Source organism: Halictus rubicundus, chromosome 2, assembly GCF_050948215.1.
Source record: "Halictus rubicundus isolate RS-2024b chromosome 2, iyHalRubi1_principal, whole genome shotgun sequence".
In the NCBI taxonomy this organism is placed as follows: Eukaryota; Metazoa; Arthropoda; class Insecta; order Hymenoptera; family Halictidae; genus Halictus; species Halictus rubicundus.
In genome coordinates, this window is record NC_135150.1 from 16,801,833 (window position 1) to 16,808,606 (window position 6,774).

Here is a 6,774-nt window from a genome sequence, read left to right on the forward strand (position 1 = left end):
TGTATTTCAAGAAACCTCCGGCATGCGAATTTTTCCAAGCGATGCGGTTGCCTAAGAAGGAATGGGAGCAATTACCAGCAACAAATGGACCGTTGTGCCAGCGACGACGAGTCACCGGCGAGTCATAAGGGCGCACATTGTTGCATAACGAGCTGATGATTCTTCTTGTCCGGTTGCAATCCAACTAGATAATATTATAATTCCGGCAAAGCGTGACCACTTGCTGAAGACGCATTCCACGGCGAGATTGAAGAATCGGCCGGGGCCGTTTAAAGCGTATTTGAAGGGCCGATTGGTCTAAATGGGTGTCGCGTGGGCCCTGACAGGGCGCACGTGGTCGTCCTGTCTCCGCAGAAAGAGAACGAATCATCGTGGCCACCGGTGAAGAGGACGGAGAGAAAGAGAAAACCGGGCAGATTGGCGATAGTAAGGGGACAGTAAGACCCGGCTCGGATTCTTAACCATAATCATCGCATCCGGGATATGCTGCGGCTTTTGTCGTGGCCGCCAGGGTGAAGATGACCTAATCGTTGGTCCGGCAACCGAAGGAAATAAGCTCCTCCGCCGTTATGATTTCGCATAACGACCGGTTGCGGTCGGTTTTAATCGAGCCACGGTTTAATTTCACGCGGGTGTAAGTAGCCGGACGAAGATTGGTCGTCGGTAGGGCGGTTAGGGGCGCGAGCGTTTTGTCCGACCCGACTCGAGAGAGCTCGTTAAAGATGCACGCCGCCGGAGTACACCGGGCTGTAATCGAGGAACTTGAACGACTTCCTGTCTGTAGCGAGAGGCTCTCCGGAGGAGGAACAGGTGACCCAATTCACCGTGAAGAAGCAGCAACTAGGCATCGCTTTGTCCGCCGGTGGTCCGCCGGTAATCCGATCTATCTATTGGTAAACGAGACGGGGATTGCTCGTCTAACATGGGCACAGCAACCAGCCACTTTCTTACCTGCGACCACCATGGGAAAAGGGGGGTGCTTAATCGAGGAGGACGCGATCGATTAAAGTTTACGCGATGATACCGGTGTTCGTAAGCGTGCCGCCTCTCGCTGACGGCCCAGAAACGTCAATCGGACAGGAAAACTCGTCTACGTGTACCCTTTGCATCGCTCGGGAGGATTTGCCGGAGAACTGAATGCCCCCAGGGGGCAACGATGGCGACACGAGACCACGTTCCCACGAGATCCATGGCTCCTGCTTTTATCATTGCCCGTAAAGACGCAGGAATGCTGCTCGCTAAAAGGTGGCACGCAAGATAACGTTTGAGAATGTCGGATAGGCGAATGTGTGTCGAGCAGTCTGCGACCCCTCTCGAAACTGTAACACACTGCAGCCAAGAAGCTCGCTGCTCGCTCATGCATTATGCAGGCACAAAGTAGAGATGAACGGGTGCAGGTAACGGAGATGCTGAACCCGCGATGCAAATTTCACGCAGAAACGCCCGATCGGTTCTACCGGCCTACGAATTTTTCTTTTCCACAAAGAATTTAGTCTCTCGCCGCGACCGAGGGTATCTTGCGTCCGCATCGCGCGCTCTTTAAATGAGAAAAGAATATATTTATGGGGGCAGGGGGGGCCGCCGCGCCACGTCGGCCACGTGGACCGGTATAATTTCGCAGACGAGGTCGTGCCCGCTTGCGAAGACAGCTTTTACCTTGAAGCACTTTACCTTCTCTCATATACGCTGGCTGAAAATCTCCGTTTTATTGTCGCAGATTTACTCCGAGTGCCAGCTTCACTTTTTAATGCCACGCCGAAATGATGAGTAGACTGTTTCTACTGTCCTGTCATTTTCAACCTACAAAAAAGTGGTTAATGAGGTACCATATAAAGTATTTAATTTAAGTAGGTAGAACATTTTTGTGTTGCGTAACGACCCACAGTCTATCGGCAATGAATCATGTTGTGTACTCAAACCACCATATATTAGGGGTACCCATAAGTAATCAATTATTTGCAAAGAATTTGTTTTGCCTTTAGTCCTGTACCGATCGTTGAAGAGGAAACACGTATTCTTTTACAGTTTTCGGTAAAACAGCCTGTGTTCGAAATATTCTAAAAAGTATAATTTCTTTTTACAACCCTGTAATAAAATGGCGGCGTCCGTACCTTCCGAGGATCATATTCGTCATTGCATACTGTTTCATTTTCATGCGGGATTTAATGCAACGGTAACAACAAAGAAAATTTCCGATGTTTGTGGAGATGTATTGAAGGTCATCAAGTGTCAACGTTGGTTCAGAAGGTTTGCTGCTGGTGATTATGATCTCTCTGACAGGCCCCAAAGTGGACGACCCAGTTGAATGTGATAATGACACCCTAAAATCTCTAGTAGAAGCTGATCCAAAATTAAGTATACAAGAATTATCGAGAAGCCTTGGGTCCACATGGTCAACTATACAAAGGCACTTGCACGAAATGGGAAAGGCATATAGGCAAGGAATATGGGTACCGCGTCAATTATCTGAGACCAACAAGAATATTCGTCGATCAAATTGCACTTCATTGCTATCCAGATTTCGTAGAGATCCATTTCTTAGCAGAATCGTTACCGTAGATGAAAAATGGATTCTTCATGATAACATAAAGCGTTCCAAGCAATGGCTTTCTGCAAATCAAACCGCAATATCAACCCCTGAACCTAGCTTATCACTTAGAAAGGTGTTACTGTGCATTTGGTGGGACTGTCCTGGCATAATTCACTTTGAGTTGTTGAAACCTGGAGAAACAGTTACTGCTGAGTTGTATTGTCAGCAATTACAACGGCTGCATTCGGAACTATTGAAAAAGAGGGCATCTTTAGTCCACAGAAAAGGTGTAATATTGCAAATTGACAATGCCCGGCCCCATACAGCGAAACTCACTCAGGAAAAAATCAAAGAATTGCAATGGGAAGTTTAACTCTAACTATCATCTTTTCAGATCTCTGGAGCATTATTGAAGAAATAAAACATTCACTTCTGTAGAAGGTGTAAGGGGACACCTTGAGTCATATTTTGCTTCACGAACCCTGGATTTCTGTAAGAGGGGAATTGAACATTTGAAAACTGTCCTTGGTAATGATGGAGATTATATAAAAAATAAAAAAAAATTATATCAGAAATAAAAACTTGAATTTACTACAAAGTTTGTTTTAGAGTTTTAAATCATTTATTACTTACGGATCCCCCTAATACGTATCTTCAGAAAGAAAAATACTTGTAATATTAACCCTTAACGGTCCGAAAGTATTTCAAGTTTACTTCCCACCAGGTCCAAGCGAAAACAAATTCACAGACATGACCTGGCACAATGCTTAACGCGTTCATTATGTAAATACGACAACAATAAGAGTGATACAAATAATTTAATTGATTTTTGCCGCCATATACACGGCATTGGACCCGGTAAGTAAAAGTGCCATGCCGCTTATATGACAGCATTGGTCCATTAAGGGTCAATAGTGGTACCTATATTAATAGTGGTGCAACCTAGATCCAAAATTGACTAGTCTCCCTTATTTGAGAGAAGGAAGAAGCGTTCGCTGCAAGAATTCGAACAAGGTCGATTTTCTCTGGGGAATCAATTGCGAACAAGCCTGGAAATTGAAGTTCGGGAACGCAAGTTGGAAAGAATTGCGCGCGAAGGGGTTGAAATTGATTTGCTCAAAGGAAACGCGTAGAACGTTGATAGAACGGTGGGCGCCCATGCATCGTCGTTACACGCCGTCGGGGTGCATTTACGCATGATCTACGAGTCCCTAATTATGCCCACGGGGGATGTCGGCGGACTACACGCGGACGCAAGATGGACGAAAGCGTTCGCGCGAGCGTGTCCGGCTGACAGCTCGCTGGTTTAACCAGAACATAATAATCGTGAAGCAAGCAGAAACATTTTTGCTCGTCAGCGAGCGCTGTCGCGGGATTAGCATGCAAATACGCGTGCCCGCACCCCGTAACACATTACAGCCCCGTAACTTCTTATTTCCTTGCCACATTGTCTTTACTTGGCTCGAGCACGGTCATAAACGTTATTAAATTAGAATGTTGAACGTCGGTCGCCCGGTTTCCGCCAGGTAACACGCAATTATGCACGCAGTTGCGTCCTCTGCGAAAATCTTATTCATCAAAACTTTCGGGAATTTATTTTGGGCGAACAGTGCGAGTAAATCAGTTTATTTTTCATTACAGTTAATATATATCTATTGCAGAGTGTATGGAAAATTTTTAACCAAATTCAGCGGCTCGTTTCTTGTGTAGCGTTCTTCAGAAATGTGCACCGCGTTGACCTGGCGTTTGAAGATCAAAAATATTTCGAAATTTATCTTCTACGACTAAACTCACCGAAATGGGGGAAAAAGAAAATTGCTGAACAATATTTCCCAATTTTATAGAAATCCTGGTCGATTCAGTGAACAGATAAATATAACAGCTTCTCCAATGAAGGCTTCTAATTTCTAAATATCTGGACTGGAAACGGGTAGTCGAATTTGGCTGAAAATTTTTGTACACACTCCGAGAAAGATACATATTAACTCCGCCAAGCAATAAATTGATTAGCTCGCAACACCCGTCTGAAAATAATTCCGGAAGGTACACCCGCTTTTCACGATGTTACAGAGTCCCCCCCCCCCGTTAAGCAGTAATTAAGAGTACGATATTAGGACCAAAGTTTGCTTTTCTCGGCGAGCTTCCAAACCAAAATTCTCCGCGTGGAAGTGCAGCCGAGGACATTAAAGACGCAAGAAGCATATTTCACGTGTTGCAGCACGGTTCGCGGACTTTCCTCGCCCCGGCTGGAAGAGGAGAGCCTGCCGGGCAGGTTCTACGAAGCTCGTAAACATTTCACCTGAACCGTTCCCGCCCACTCGAAGCGGTCTCCGTAATATCGCAAATATTCTGGCGCCATCGACTCCGGGGCCCCGGTGTCTAAATAAATAGCCGATCGCGTTCGGCCAGCATTTACTTATGCATGCTCCGTCGACCGAGCCGAGAGGAGAGCGCAGGAGCGAACGTGGTCGTCGCGCTCTGCTCGCGTGAGTCCGCGCCGGAACAAGTGGCTTCTGGCTCTTTTCAAGAGAGCGCTGCGATTTGTTTCTCGCGAGTGGACGCGAGGGACTGTTGATCGAAGTGGCTGGGACGCGCGAGAAAAAACTGGCCGGCTCCTGAAGTGAAAGGGCCGACGAGGACTTCGAGTGGGCCGCTTCGTGAACCGTAGAGTCGACTCGACGAAAGGGCCCGAGCGATAACGATTGCAGGCTGATTTGGATTTTAGGATGTTGGCAGACGCTCCTGGGACACTAGACTCTGTCGAAGCAGAGGAATATGTTACCCTTTTTTCCGCGTCTAACGTGTCCACACACCCGGTATCGTCTTCGCAGGACAAGATCCAGAAGACATTATAAAGAAACGATAAGAAGATCCAGACGCTCGGGCGTACTTATCTTCTTCACAAAAAGAGCACTAACGGACTCGATGAAGGACGTTCGCCAGGTTCCGATGGGCTCGAGGAAGATACAAGCGGAGTTAGTGTGTGCCACGGTATGCCAGACAGATGTCTAGAACGCGGGGGTAAATCATCCCCAAAAGGCGATAAGGCTGGACGGGTGTACTCGGACCGCTTGCCCCCGAGTTTGCCTTATCGGCGAGCCGCTGAGTTTAAACTACCCTTGCGAGTGCCGGTTCGGACTTTCCCCTGGAATGCGGCAAGGGCGAGGGACGCGTCGCCGCGGGTCACAAAATGATACGTTCGGTAATAAGCCCCTAGGTCCCCAGCCGCGGCCAACACGTTCTGGCACAGGTGCCGGTTTACAACACGGCGCGGTAAGTAAATGACGGGGTGAACGTAGTAAAGGGGCATTAGCACTCGGCCAATAAAAGACAGGGTACTGTTACGCGCCAGTCCCTCGGACCCGTACGCACACGGCACGAAATTTACCGAGTCTGTCGTCTAAGACCAGCCGGCACCGCGTTTTTCCACCCGCGAGGAGAGCTTTACGACCCTGAGATAGCAGGAGAGACGTCAACGGTGACGATACGGCTCCGATGTCGATACATGTTTATGGATTTCTTTCCATGCCGGTGCTGGTTACAGTGATTTCTCCATATATGTCGTCGAGGCCTCGATGATAAACGTCGCCGAATTATCCCTGCTACCGTGGGATATATCGCCTGAGAGTCCTAGGACCTCGGACCGAACCTACCAAGCACAGAACATATACAGTAATTTCTCTATATACAGTGACGAGCAAAAGTGTGAACCACTTCGCTAGTTTTACATAAAACGTGAGAATACAATCTATTTTTCAATTGAATGATAAAGCTTAGGTAGTAATAATTATATGGTGAATGTGATAAACAAAACACAACATTTTACAAAAATAAGGATTTGAAGCAATGTTTACAGTTTTGCACAAATGCTAGGGAAATGAAATTGTCAACAAATACTGATAGCCAACTGTAGTAAGACGCGTTTAGACTGGTGTTTACACAGTTTTTCTCCTATTTGAAAGTTAGTTGACACGCGTGAGTCAAGATGAAAGCATTTAGTGCAGATAAAAGAAACAGTATCATTTCATTGTGCGATAAAGGTTTTTCACTACGGCAAATTGCAGAAAATGTGGTGTAAGTCATACGATGGTTGCAAGAATAAAGAAAACCTATGGTAGTGTGTCAACTCCTTCAAGAAACGGTAGACCGCAACTTGTTTCTGACAGAGCTGCACGTGAAATTGCACATCGCCTTCGTTCTGAAAGTCATAAAACTCCAAAAATCCAGTTTAACGAAAATAAACT